The sequence below is a fragment of the Melopsittacus undulatus genome, chromosome 7 (assembly GCF_012275295.1).
Source record: "Melopsittacus undulatus isolate bMelUnd1 chromosome 7, bMelUnd1.mat.Z, whole genome shotgun sequence".
Lineage (NCBI taxonomy): Eukaryota > Metazoa > Chordata > Aves > Psittaciformes > Psittaculidae > Melopsittacus > Melopsittacus undulatus.
Genome location: NC_047533.1, coordinates 3288728 through 3302838, shown reverse-complemented (window position 1 = coordinate 3302838; position 14111 = coordinate 3288728).

The window sequence follows — 14111 nt, the reverse complement described above, 5'->3', positions numbered from 1 at the left end:
GTAATTCTTCACACAGCACATATCAAAACAGTGGAATGAGATATTACATCTGCCAAAAGTCTATAGAGGTTGGAACAGCCATTAGGTGCCTTCATGACTGAAAGTTCTGTATCATCTCCGAGCTGAGTCCATGAGGCAACTGTTGTCTGATGGGAGCAGGTTGAAGGAGGTGATCCTGCCCCTCTGCTCTGCTCTCATCAGACCTCACCTGGAGCATTGTGTGCAGTTCTGGTGCCCTCATAAGGACATGGAACTGTTGGAACAAGTCCAGAGGAGGCCACGAGGATGCTCAGGGGCTGGAGCAGCTCCTGTATGGAGACAGGCTGAGAAAGTTGGGGTTGTTCAGCCTGGAGAAGAGAAGCTGCGTGGAGACCTCAGAGCAGCTTCCAGTGTCTGAAGGGGGCTACAGGGATGCTGGGGAGGGACTGTTCATTAGGGACTGTAGTGATAGGACAAGGGGTAATGGGTTCAAACTGAAACAGGGGAAGTTTAGATTGGATCTAAGGAAGAAATTCTTTGCTGTGAGGGTGCTGAGGCACTGGAATGGGTTGTCCAGGGAGGTTGTGAATGCTCCATCCCTGGCAGTGTTCACGGCCAGGTTGGACAGAGCCTTGGGTGTCATGGTTTAGTGTGAGGTGTCCCTGCCCATGGAAGGGGGTTGGAACTGGATGATCTTGAGGTCCTTTCCAAACCAAACTATTCTATGATTCTATGATTCTATGATTCTATATTCCACTGTAGGCTCTTTCTTTACTTCTATCATTTCCTGATGTTTCCATCCTCAGGGAGCAGGGACTCTGGTAGAAGGACCCAGGCTTTGCACTGGTACAGACCTTTGCGCACCCTTCATCTTCATACTGGGTATCTCATCCATGCAACTACATCATTCAATTCTCTGCCCATAGGCTAAGCATCAGGAAATCATACAATCATAGAATAGTTTGGGCTGGAAAGGACCTTAAGGTCATCCAGTTCCAACCATGCCATGGGCAGGAGCTCCTCACACTAGACCATGTCACCCAAGACTCTACACAGACAGCCCAAGGTTAGTCTTCAATGCACATTAAAGGAGCGAGTTCCCACCATTCTGCCATCACTGTGTGTCAATTCCTGCTACTGAACAGCACTCACCAATTGAAAACCATCTCCTCAACAGACTGACTTTTAAGGTCTTTCCATAGCAATCTAGGGGCTGCCCAGAGGTTTCCCAAGCAACTTCAGTCATCATGTGCAAAGGTTTAATTTCTTGTCCACATTCAGACTTCTAAATGACCCTCCATAGAGACACACATCATGAATGGTGGCATTAAGGCCACTGACAAGTAGGTTTGCTTTTCCTAGGTACATTTAGTGAGATTCAGCTCACAGATCGGGACATCTCCATTCCAATAAGGTGTCCATGTATGAGCCAGGTGTTTAAACTTCATTATGGAGCTCTAGAGGAAAAGAACACTGTGTCTCTGATTATAGGTGTTTCATGCTGTTTGAGTCATCCTATGCTATCCAAGACATCTGCACATGGACAGGAAATAGGACAGAAAACCTCCTGTGCAAAACTTAGGAATATGACAGGAAGACCTATCTGTAGACTGAGAGCAGAAGTAAATGTTGGGCAAAGAACAGGCAGAAAGTGAAGGTCTGATCCCCCCTTTTCCCTATGGAGAAAAGGACATGGAATATCTACTGTGGTTGAATAGATCATCAAAAGTCAGATCAAGGCCTGACTTGCAGGAAGGACCAGGCCACCCAGTCCCTGCCGCATCCTGGGAGACAGAGTCCTGGCAAGAGGGTGGGAAGATCAAGTCAGAGATAGTGACCTATCCTGAAGTCCCATAGGGCCATAAAGAAGAGGGTTTATAGCAAAATGTCCAGTTCTGTTCAGTACAATAAACCCAATTTAGTCAGCTTTAAAGGTTTCCTGTGTGCCATGTTGGTGGATAACGAATGTCTTGGGGTTTGAAGGGCAGGGTGTAGGCATCAAAAATAGCTTTAATGCATTTTGTGGAAACCTTATATTGCATTTATTATGCCCAGCTCTCCAGCTGAATTTTCACCACACAGTCCCAACCAGGACGTTTCACACAGTTTGGGGATTGCTGGGCTTTCTGCATGTCCTTACCTTCAAAAAGACTGAGGCCAGGAAGGGGTTTTGGCCATGACAAGTCCGGTTGACCAGTGCTTAATATCTCACTAAGACGTTAAAGAAAGCATTTGGGTATTTCAGAATCAAAGCCCATTCTAGCTCCTGTGCTGAATATTTACTCTCTAGATGGAAAAGAAAAATCTCTTAAGGCCTATATGTATATTGAGTATAATGTATTATATATATATAAATAATATATCTAATATATATGAGATATAACTGTGTATAATATATATGTACTAATATCTAACAGTATCTGAAGGGGGCTACAAGGACACTGGAGCTGTACTCTTCATCAGAAACAGTAGAGATAAGACAAAGGGTGACGGGTTCAGACTTAAACAGGGGAAGTCTGGGTTAGATATAAGGAAGAAGTTCTTCCCTGTGAGGGTGCTGAGGCACTGGAATGGATTGCCTAAAGGAGTGATAAATGCCCCATCCCCAGCAGTGTTCAAGGCCAGGTTGGACAGAGCCTTGGGTGCCATGGTTTAGTGTGAGGTGTCCCTGCCCATGGCAGGGGGTTGGAACTGGATGATCTTAAGGTCCTTTCCAACCCAAACTATTCTATGATTCTATGAAAAGACCCCCAAAACCAAGCATACACCGATTAGAACACACAAAGCAAAACTCCACTTACATCAAGTTATCCCCAAAAGCTCTTTGCCATTTACAAGTTGCCTTGATAGATTGGAACTTCTCCACAAACCCTTGAAAACATGGGAATGCCCTTGGGTAACCTTTGATTTTATCACACAAGGTAGTTTTATGGATTTAAAAGGTTTGCTACTTTGACAGCACTAATATTAATCCACGAGTAAATTGCCACTGGTTTATGCATGTCTATTACTACAGCCTGCAAGAGATGATTCACAGCAGAAATCCAATTTAACTGTGATTGCTGCAGTGCTTTCATTTCTAGCCTGGTTTAGACTTGCGAGTTTAAATGTCTTCTCAAAGCTTTATGCTATGGGGGGTTTGGCAGGCTATAAATAGGGGTTTATGCAAGTGAATATTCATCTATATGCATTAATAGGTATGGCTATATAGATCTATACAGATACACGTATAAATATGTATACATTTTATCCTTTAAATGCTGTTTTGTGCTTTCTCCTGCTGTCTGTGGCTGACTTGACACCCAGGCTGTGTCCCATGTCCCCTAGAGCCAGAAGCTACTACCCCAAAGCTCACATGTGGAGTTCAGGTGCTGAAGGACTTTATGGTGATGCAGAAATCAATAATGAGCTGTCTAATATTCCATTACTGAAATCAGTTACCCAGAAAGGATGTGGCCTTCCCATCACTGGTGTTCAGGCAAATATTTATCTTAGGTACCATTTTAGATACGGTACCTAAGCAGAATGCATCCTGCTGCAGCTGGTGGGGCAATTTCAGCCTTCTGAGGTTCCATACAATCATAGACTGGTTAGGGTTGGAATGGACCTTAAGATCATCCGGTTCCAACCCCCTCCCACCTCCAGCTTTTCAAACCAGGCAAGGATGAGCAACTGTGCTAACAAATTGCTGTAGAAAGGAACAAATATTCCCCTGCTGATTCATTTGCTAGTAAAATGGTTTAGCTTTTCTCTCCAGTCTTCAGTTTCTCCTATTAGCCTGTAAATGATCATCAGAGCAGCCTTTCAGTACCTGAAGGGGGCCTACAAGGATGCTGGAGAGGGGCTCTTCATCAGGAACTGTAGTGATAGGACAAGGGGTAATGTGTTGAAACTGAAACAGGGGAAGTTCAGATTGGATATAAGGAAGAAGCTGTTCCCTGTGAGGGTGCTGAGGCGCTGGCACAGGGTGCCCAGAGAAGCTGTGGCTGCCCCATCCCTGGCAGTGCTCAAGGCCAGGTTGGACACAGGGGCTTGGAGCAGCTGCTCCAGTGGAAGGTGTCCCTGCCCGTGGCAGGGGTTGGAGCTGGAGGAGCTTTAAGATCCTTTCCAACCCAAACCAATCTGGGATTCTATGACCTTTCCTTTGGCACAGTGCTATTCCTGACAGCCTCACATGCTTCAGCTGAGCCTCTCACTCCTTGAGAGCACAATTACAGCAGTGACCTCTTGGGATCTGGTTCAACAGGTCTGTCATTCAAGGACAAGGAAGTCCACAGGCAAAGGACTGGGAAGTCCACTGGTGAGACTGGGCAAATTGACATGAAAAGGAGAGTGAGCACAGGGAGTATTTAACACATGGAGCAAGTGTTCTCCAAGATGTGAGGGGTTCCTGAAGTACAGAACTTGGGAGAGATGAACAGAGAGAATTACTTTATAATGCATGATCTGTCTCAGGGAGAAGTAATGGGATCGATGTAAAAGTTTGCCCTCATGCCCTGCTTAGACAGGAGGTCAGGCCAAATTATCCAAATATGCTGTCTGCCCTTAAAAATAAGTGGTTTCTTTCTGCCTGACTTGGCAAGTCCTGATGAGCTTAAAATACTGCCCAAAGAGTGCACCTGGTTTGCTGAAAGAAGAAAACACAGTGTGCTGAACTGAAGGAACATGAATAGGAAGCCATCTCTTCTCTCTTCTCTTCTCTTCTCTTCCTCTTCTCTTCTCGTCCTCTTCTCTTTTCTCTTCTCTTCTCTTCTCTTCTCTTCTCTTCTCTTCTCTTCTCTTCTCTTCTCTTCTCTTCTCTTCTCTTCTCTTCTCTTCTCTTCTCTTCTCTTCTCTTCTCTCACTCTTCTCTCCTCTCCTCTTCTCTTCTCTTCTCTTCTCTCACTCTTCTCTCCTCTCCTCTTCTCTTCTCTTCTCTTCTCTTCTCTTCTCTTCTCTTCTCTTCTCTTCTCTTCTCTTCTCTTCTCTTCTCTTCTCTTCTCTTCTCTTTTCTCTTCTCTTCTCTTCTCTCCCTCTTCTCTCCTCTTCTCTTCTCTTCTCTTCTCTTCTCTTCTCTTCTCTTCTCTTCTCTTCTCTTCTCTTCTCTTCTCTTCTCTTCTCTTCTCTTCTCTTCTCTTCTCTTCTCTTTTCTCTCTCTTCTCTTCTCTTCTCTTCTCTTCTCTTTTCTCTTCTCTTCTCTTCTCTCTCTTCTCTTCTCTTCTCTTCTCTTCTTTCTCTTCTCTTCTCTCTCTTCTCTTCTCTTCTCTTCTCTTCTCTTCTCTTCTCTTCTCTTCTCTTCTCTTCTCTTCTCTTCTCTTCTCTTCTCTTCTCTTCTCTTCTCTCTCTTCTCTTTTCTTCTCTTCTCTTCTCTTCTCTTCTCTTCTCTTCTCTTCTCTTCTCTCCTATTCTCTTCTCTTCTCTTCTCTTCTCTTCTCTTCTCTTCTCTTCTCTTCTCTTCTCTTCTCTTCCCTTCTCTTCTCTTCTCTTCTCTCTTCCCTTCCCTTCCCTTCTCCTCTCCTTTCCTCTTCTCTTCTCTTCTCTTCTCTTCTCTTCTCTTCTCTTCTCTTCTCTTCTCTTCTCTTCTCTTCTCTTCTCTTACCTTCTCCTCTCTTATCCTCTCCACTCCTCTCTTTTATCCTCTCCTCTCCTTTCTCTTCTCCTCTTCTTTTCTCTTCTTCTCTCCTCTCCTCTCAGTAACATTTTATCCCTTACTTTATCTTTAGCACCCCTTTCCCTTGCATCAACTGTTCCTATCAAGAGCCCCTGCAGTCACTTTTAGCCAGTGGAAATTGGCCAGACAAGTTGTTTTTTCACTCTTTTCACATTTAGCTATTTGTTTTGGAGGGATATTTTACCTGACTGACAGCCTGAGAGGCCTCTCTCCATCCTCTCTTTAAGCCAAGGAACTGGACTGTGACACTCAGGGGATGTAAAGATGTGGTCACCAATGGGCATCAGATTGCTGGATTCTTCTAATTCCCTTTTTATCCCATGTCTATTTTCAGCCTCCAAGATACCCTCTGGCATTAACTTCTGCCAGTCATAGATGGGCTGCTCAGTGCTTCTCCATTCGTGACCTGAGATGAATCACTGTTGCTGTCTGCTAGCTATAGATGGGTGTAATATCACTGTTTAGACCATCATGTCCTTCCTCACCATCTCTTTTCTGATGGAGTCCTATCCTATTCAGTCTACCAGAATATGATCCAGATCTCTCGATGCTTTCCTTCCTTTTCCAGGTCTATCACATCCTTTTGGAGAGTGTGTGGCCAAAGTTAACCTGACCTTAACCTCTTGTAGTTACACCATGGTTACCATTAGGTACATACCATCATCACACATAGAGCATACTAGTATTTTCCTTTATTCTTGATTCTTTTCCTTGTAGTTCCTAACATTTTATTGGCCTTTTTGACCACCGCTGAGCACATTTCTGCTATTCACAGATTCAGCATCTCTTTCCTGAATCCTGATGGCTTCTTTTTTGAGTGCATGACCCCCTATGCATAGTTTTCTCCTCATCTACATGATTTTGCATTCATCAGTATTAAATTCACCACCTGCTCATCCAATATCATGACGTCTCATCCACAAATATTCGCATTAAGCATTTGCATTGACTGCTCTGGATAATGAAGGTTTGACAGCAAAGTGTCACCAGCCTATTTACACCTTTTCCCAGATCCTTTTTGGAATACAGTGACCCAGCCCTAGCATTGCATTAAGGAAATCCATAATAAACTGTCTTCACTGTGAGAAATGACTGTTTAATCACACTTCTTTGGCTTTTTCCCTGTTTATCCTGTGAGGGTGCTGAGGCGTTGGCACAGGGTGCCCAGAGAAGCTGTGGCTGCCCCATCCCTGGCAGTGCTCAAGGCCAGGTTGGACACAGGGGCTTGGAGCAGCTGCTCCAGTGGAAGGGGTCCCTGCCCATGGCAGGGGTTGGAGATGGAGGAGCTTTAAGGTCCTTTCCAACCCAAACCACTCTGGGATTCCATGATTCTATTCCACCCATTATTAAACCACAGGAATTTTTACCTTATCCCATAAAAGCTTGGAAATAGGAATTTTATCAGAATAGACTGCTAATAACAGATGCAAGACTAAACACTATGAAACCTTCATGAAAGAAGGCAATACTGACTGCATGGAAAAGAGATAAGGATGATGGATGATATCACTGGAAGGGAATGTGCAAAAGCCACTAGTGTGTGGATGCTGTGTACAGTATGTGCCGCATGCCAATGTCACTAAAGCAAACACGTTTTTCCATGGGAGCAATGGACAGCCTAACAGCAGAAGTCAATGTGACAGGGAACTGCGAAGGAGAAGGGTAATGCATTGGTTTTAAGCAAGAAAATGGTGCTTGTGGCAATGTATTCCCCAAAATACTGTTAGCAGCAGAGAAATAAATAAGTCCTGAGCAGTGAAGAGATGCAAGTCAGGCTTTGCATGAATTAGTTTATTCCTATTAATAATTCAGGTAAATATGAGATAACAAAGTCCATAATAGCAATAGGTTGGAAATGCCTAATGTAGCTTACAAATATTCCAACCCTTAGGACTCTTTAGAAGGTAATATCTAATGGGGAGATCAGGCACAAAACAACTGAAACAGTACTTGGAAGGATCTCCAAATGCAACTGGAATCTCTCAGTTGAGTGCAGAACAGAGACAAAGGCTTCCTGCTCTATATCTTACTATGAGAGAGGCTGAAAGAGGAGCTGGATGAACCTCATGCTTTGAAAGTCTTAGATCAAACAGAGCAGTCAGAACATCATCTGTAGCTGAAAAGAAAAGGGGAAAGAAGTAAAAAGAGAGGCAAAAAGGCCATAAATAATTAATCAAGGAAAAGAACAGTTAAACAAGTATTGTGGTTCCTCATCCAGGGCAGACACTGATGCCCATGCATCAGCAGATGTCTAGGAGATGTCCCTGGGATACATCAGTTAGGGAAGGGCTGTCAATTCACTGCCCTGCAAAGGGACCTGGACAACAGAGACCAGGGGAGGCCACAGTAGTGGGCTGAGGTCTGGAGCAAGCACACAAGGAGATGCTGAGGGACCTGGGTTCATCCAGCCTAGAGCAAAGGAGGGTTTAGGTGGGCATCTGGTTGCTGTGCTCTAATGGGGTTGCCAGGCTCCCCTTGGAGGATGCAAATTCCTCTACAGTAATAGCATCCATTCTTCTTCCCTTTTCCATACAGTCAATATCCCACTAGAGACTAAGTAAAAAGTATTAACTCTAAGTACAGTGCATCCCTGGACCACGATCCAGGAAGGCTGTGCAGCCTCCATCCTTGGAGAGACTTGAAACTAGGCTGAAGAAGACCCTCAGCAACCTTGAGGTTAACCCAATGTTGACCAAGGGGCTGAAACAGAGACCTCCAACCTTGGTTATTCCTCAAGATTCCGCATAAAACAGATCCCATACATGTAAGGTTTCCAGCTGTCCCCTTCAGGAGATGCTTTTCTTGGTAGGCTCCCATTTGTGCTGGGTTAAATTCTACTGAGGAATGAATGACAGCCTGTTTTCCATGGCATGCAGAACACAGAGCTTTAAAGTGGTCATTTTGTTCAGGAGAGGAGCAACAGGAGGATGTGATTAGAGGCTGTGAACAGCCTTAGAAGAAACAGCTCTTATCATGCTCCAGAGTAACCACAGGGACACCCCTCAAACAGCATCAGAGTTGGCTGGGCACAGTTTTTAAAGACATCTCATTGGGAAACATTGAATATCCCGAATATTAAAACCATAATAAAACCTAAAAATGCTGGTTCAGATTGGTTTGTATCAAGGGGAAAACACAATCCCTGTTGCTTCATTTCAGATGTGCTCTGAACATCGGCACACCCTGTGCTCCCATGCTGCTCATCATCTTTAATGACCTAAGTTTTCATCACCCGCCTTTGTTCTGGCTGATTCCAGCTGTTCATTACATCTGTCCTGTCATCAGAAGGGCCAGCAACAAAAGGGACACTGAGGTCAAGCCATGTACTTCCAAGGGAAATCCTTTCCCCATCCTGACACCAGGTTTTCCCAGTTAAGTCTCACCAAGGGGTGTACTGGGAGAGAGGGGAGGAGGCAGTGATGCACAGCACAACCTGGTTGTGACCCATACCTCCAGGACACCCCACATGGGTGACAGCCAACATCTCCCAGAGATCATGTTTTTAAGCTTAGCAGAGCCTGGGAGTCATTTGGTGGCATAAATAACACCCAGATAACAAAGAAAGTTAACCAAAAAAGACAGATTTTGCTGAACTCACTCCAAAAGTTGTGTAAAAATCATCAGTCAGGCAAAAATTGCTGATGACTGGAAGTGAAATTTGCCATTAAAAGTGGGAAATAAATGGGCTGTACTCACGAGAGTCACTTTCATGCTGATACATCTTCATCAACCCTCCTCAGGGAGTATGCATAAGGGTCTTACTCCTTGTCACTGATGTTTATGATAAAAGAGCTTTCGTTCTCTTTATGTACATAGCAATTCAGAGAAAAAGACTTGTTTTCTCCCCCTTTTTTGTTCTCTGTGACTTCTCCTCATTCTTTTCCCCTTGGAAAGTGTTGCTTTCAAGCAAAGCAGAGATATCTGCTCAGCTGCAGAAAGGCAGAGCTTGGCTCAGGTGGGTACCACATCTCCATCTGCCTTGTCCCTGGTCACCTGTGACTGGGGTGACACTGATTGTGCCTCACTGCTGAATGCACAACTTCATTGTTCATGGCTTTCTTCTCTTCATCCTCCTCCTTCGTGACTCTGAGCACAGAAGAAGAAAGTTGCCAGTACTGGAAAGCTGTTAAACTCACATAAAACAGTTGTAGTTTAATAAGGTTGAGTGCAAAACACACTTAACTTCAAAACTCCTTGTTCTACAGCGGCAAAATCAACTCCAAAGGAAACAGATATAAACCTACAGTTGTTCTGATCTGCCTGGAGGGTTGCCTTGAGCATTCTTGTGTTGAAGTCCACTGATCCTGCAGCTGATCTCTCCTAATGCTTTGCATCTCTTAGTTGCAGCTGGCTCAGATCTCCTACCGAGGAGTGGTATGAACCCCATCAGCATCAATCCTCCTCTCTCTACCTCCTTTCAACAATCCTGATTGTGGTCAGAGTACCCTTAATTCATGCAGGGATTGGGAAAACCTCCTCATTCCCAAACCCCCTTCCCCACCATGTCAGTTAACTGTCCCTCCACCATAGCAAAGCCATCTGCTCCAGGCCACCATCCCTCCCTAAGCACCACATTAATGACCTGGAATTCATTAAGCCTTGAAAGACTTATAGTCTCCTTGCACCACAGCCCAAGAAACTCATGGATAACTTGGATGAGCATGGACACAACCACCCTTCCAAGTCCCAAAGGTGTGTGTGATCCCCTGAGAGAGGTGATCCCACTGGCATTAGTAGGTCTGATGAGCCCTTCTGGGATCCTTCCTAACATGAGGAATCTCCCCATCATCACCCATGCACATTGGGTATCTTTCCAGCTCAAGAGCAAAGATAATCCAAGCATCTCTGCTCTTGCCCTGGCACAGAAGTGGAATGAAACCAGAGGATACAGCAGTTCCAGGACCTGGAAAGCTGTCTTGTGTCTCTGTTGGACACACATGGTTCTCAAGGACCTGCTGAAGACCCAATGTGACATGGACATCACAAAAAGCCACCAGATTAAGCCAGAACTGCTGCATTCCCTGTCAAGTACGTGAGATGGATTTCAGCATTTTGATTGCACCCACATAGAATCATGGAATATTCATGTTGGAAAGGAGCCATCAGGAACATCGAGTCCAACTCCCTGCCCAAATCCATCAGTGAAGGAAGCTAAATAATCACACATGAAGGGACAAAATCAAGAGCAGATCCACCACTAAGTGCCTACATCAGAAAGAAAGAGCCAGAAAAGTGCATTTTTATCCCTCTGGAATGACTTAAAACATGCAGAGAAGCTGTTTCATATGGTTGTTCCTACCAGAGGTTCTGATTTTCTGGAAGAGGGACAGTGTTTATGACCAAGCATTTCAGAATGGAACTTCTATGGCTCTTCTATGTCTTTGCAGCCTTCAGAAGCAAACAGGCTGGACCAAGGAGACATAGGCATCCATAGGGGTTGCTACCATCAGTGTTTGTAAGTTGTGAGACACCAAGTCCCAGCACTCTTCAGCATCCTGTGACCCCAAACAGTCTGCATTATTTCATGTGTGTTCACAAAATACCCCTTTATTTGTGTTGGAAATCACAAAAATGCTTTTAGTGTCTCCCTGTGAGTTGTATCTAAGCCCTGGATTCCAGTTACCAAATCTGGGTGACCTTGTCATTACTTGTTTGAGGACCATGCATTGATTTTCGTGTGAAGGCACCATCAGTATTAGTCAGCATCCCAGCATCTATGAAACCTACTCTTCTGTTGGCTTTCTTGACTGCAGCTATAGAGTGGAAACAGGTTTGGATTGAGCTATCTGTCCTGATACAGAGGTGTCACTCTTGACCAGTGTGCTGGGTTCGGCTGGGATAGCATTAATTTCCTTTACTGTAGCTGGTATGGGGCTCTGGTTTGGATTTCCAAGGGATGCTTCATAGCATACAACATCTGAGAAAGTTGGGGCTGTTCAGCCTGGAGAAGAGAAGCTGTGTGGAGACCTCAGAGCAGCTTCCAGTGTCTGAAGGGGGATACAGGGATGCTGGGGAGGGACTGTTCATTAGGGGGTAGGTCCTTTCCAAACCTAACTATTCTGTGATTCTATGAATCCCATCCAGCTCAGGGTTTGCTTTATCTCTTCTGTGCTAATCTGCATTTTATCAGTACTTAATTTCCTCTGCTACACTGATGCTAACTCCCATGGCTTGTTCAGGTGTCTCTGAAGCTCCTCCTTGCCTTTGACTACTTACATTAGTTCTGTGCCATCAATAGATTCATCTGCCTCTATCTCCAAGCCACATATCAGCACATTAACCAGCACAGCATGACTGGGACTAAGCGCTGAACTGTGACCTTGTCCCATAATTGACCATTTAATCCTCTTTGTTTCCTCCTCAGAGAGCTGTAGACCCATGGCAATAGTTCCCCTCTCATCCCACGACCCCTGAGCTGCTGGGCCCATGCTCTGTCAAGAGCCATCTCCCTAAAACATCATTATCCTGCTTTTAAAAACTATTTCCATCTAATTTCCAAAGGACATGTATAGGGACGGATGACCCCTAATTCCCCCAGTCTCACCTTAAGGCTCTTTGAATATAGATGTAACCTTCCCTATATCCTGTGCCTGCTTCTTTTCCTTAAAATTCAATCAAATCCTATTTAAATTGCTTAAAAATGCCTACCCAGACAACGTTGACCCCAGGAAAAGCCTCCTGAGATAATCTGGGGATGTTTGTAGCTCATGGCTGGGTTTCTCTCTGATGGTCAAAAGGCAGGTCTAGAGGGCAGATGTGTGACATGCCCACTTCATCTACATTTAACCCCAAAATAAGACTGTCAGAGAGCCAAGAGTGAGCCAGCTCATCACAGAAACCATGCTGGAACACTGATATAGGGAAACATTCCTACATCATCTTACTGTTTGGTCTGTCTTTCCACTTACCTACAGAGAAACACCTTTGGTGTCCCCTGGTATGATTGGTTACATCCATCCCAACCTATATCCTCTAGCACAAGGGAACCAGGATGATCCCAACCCAGGATGAACTGAGGTGGGTTGCTTTAGGATGAGAACACATCTCAGTTATCCTTAGAGCAGCAGCAATGGGCAATGAGCCTCACTTGGCTCAACAAAGCTCCTTCTCTCCCATTCCTGCCTTTCCCAGTGGAAGTGTTTGTCCTGGAGCAGGCAGAGCTGCAGTGATGCTACCGCATAGCAAAGGCATTACACAGTGCATGGGCTGGAGGGAGGAGGGTGGTGAGTGCAGGGCTGGAGCTGCCATGGGGAGGGATCCTCATGGACAATGAGTTCAGGGAGTTCCAATGAGTTCAAGGTCAGGCAGACACTTTGAAGTTCACTGCATGGGATGGACTCTGCTTAGGAGAGGCCTGGGAGTGAGGGTCATAGAAACATAGAATAGTTTGGGTTGGAAAGCACCTTAAGATCATCCAGTTCCAACCCCCTGCCATGGGCAGGGACACCTCACACTAAACCATGGCACCCAAGGCTTCATCCAGCCTGGCCTTGAACACTGCCAGGGATGGAGCATTCACAGCCTCCCTGGGCAACCCATTCCAGTGCCTCAGCACCCTCACAGTAAAGAACTTCTTCCTTAGATCCAATCTAAACCTCTGCTGTTTAAGTTTCAACCCCTTACCCCTTGTCCTATCACTACAGTCCCTAATGAACAGTCCCTCCCCAGCATCCCTGTAGGCCCCTTCAGACACTGGAAGCTGCTCTGAGGTCTCCACGCAGCTTCTCTTCTCCAGGCTGAACAGCCCCAACTTTCTCAGCCTGTCTCCATACAGGAGCTGCTCCAGCCCCTGAGCATCCTCGTGGCCTCCTCTGGACTTGTTCCGACAGTTCCATGTCCTTTTTATGTTGAGGACACCAGAACTGCACACAATGCTCCAGGTGAGGTCTCACCAGAGCAGAGCAGAGGGGCAGGATCACCTCCTTTGACCTGCTGGTCACACTCCTTTTGATGCAGCCCAGGATACGGTTGGTTTCTGGGCTGTGAGCACACACTGCTGGTCATGGCAATTATATATATACACATATATATATATACATATGTGTATATACATATACAAACACACACATATCTAAATACCAAATTATCCAAATACATAATCATATAAATATATATGAAAAACAAATATTGATTAAAATAGAAATAAAATATATATTAAAATATAAATATACGTATAAAATACATAAGTTTATATGAAGACAGGCTGAGAAAGTTGGGGCTGTTCAGCCTGAAGAAGAGAAGGCTGCATGGAGACCTCAGAGCAGCTTCCAGTATCCAAATGGAGCCTATAAGGATGCTGGTGAGGGACTGTTCCTTAGGGACTGTAGTGATAGGACAAGGGGTAATGGGTTCAAACTGAAACAGCAGATGTTTAGATTGGATATAAGGAAGAAATTCTTTACTGTGAGGGTGCTGAGGCACTGGAATGGGTTGCCCAAGGAAGCTGTGATTGCTCCATCCCAGGTGACCCTGCCCACAGTAG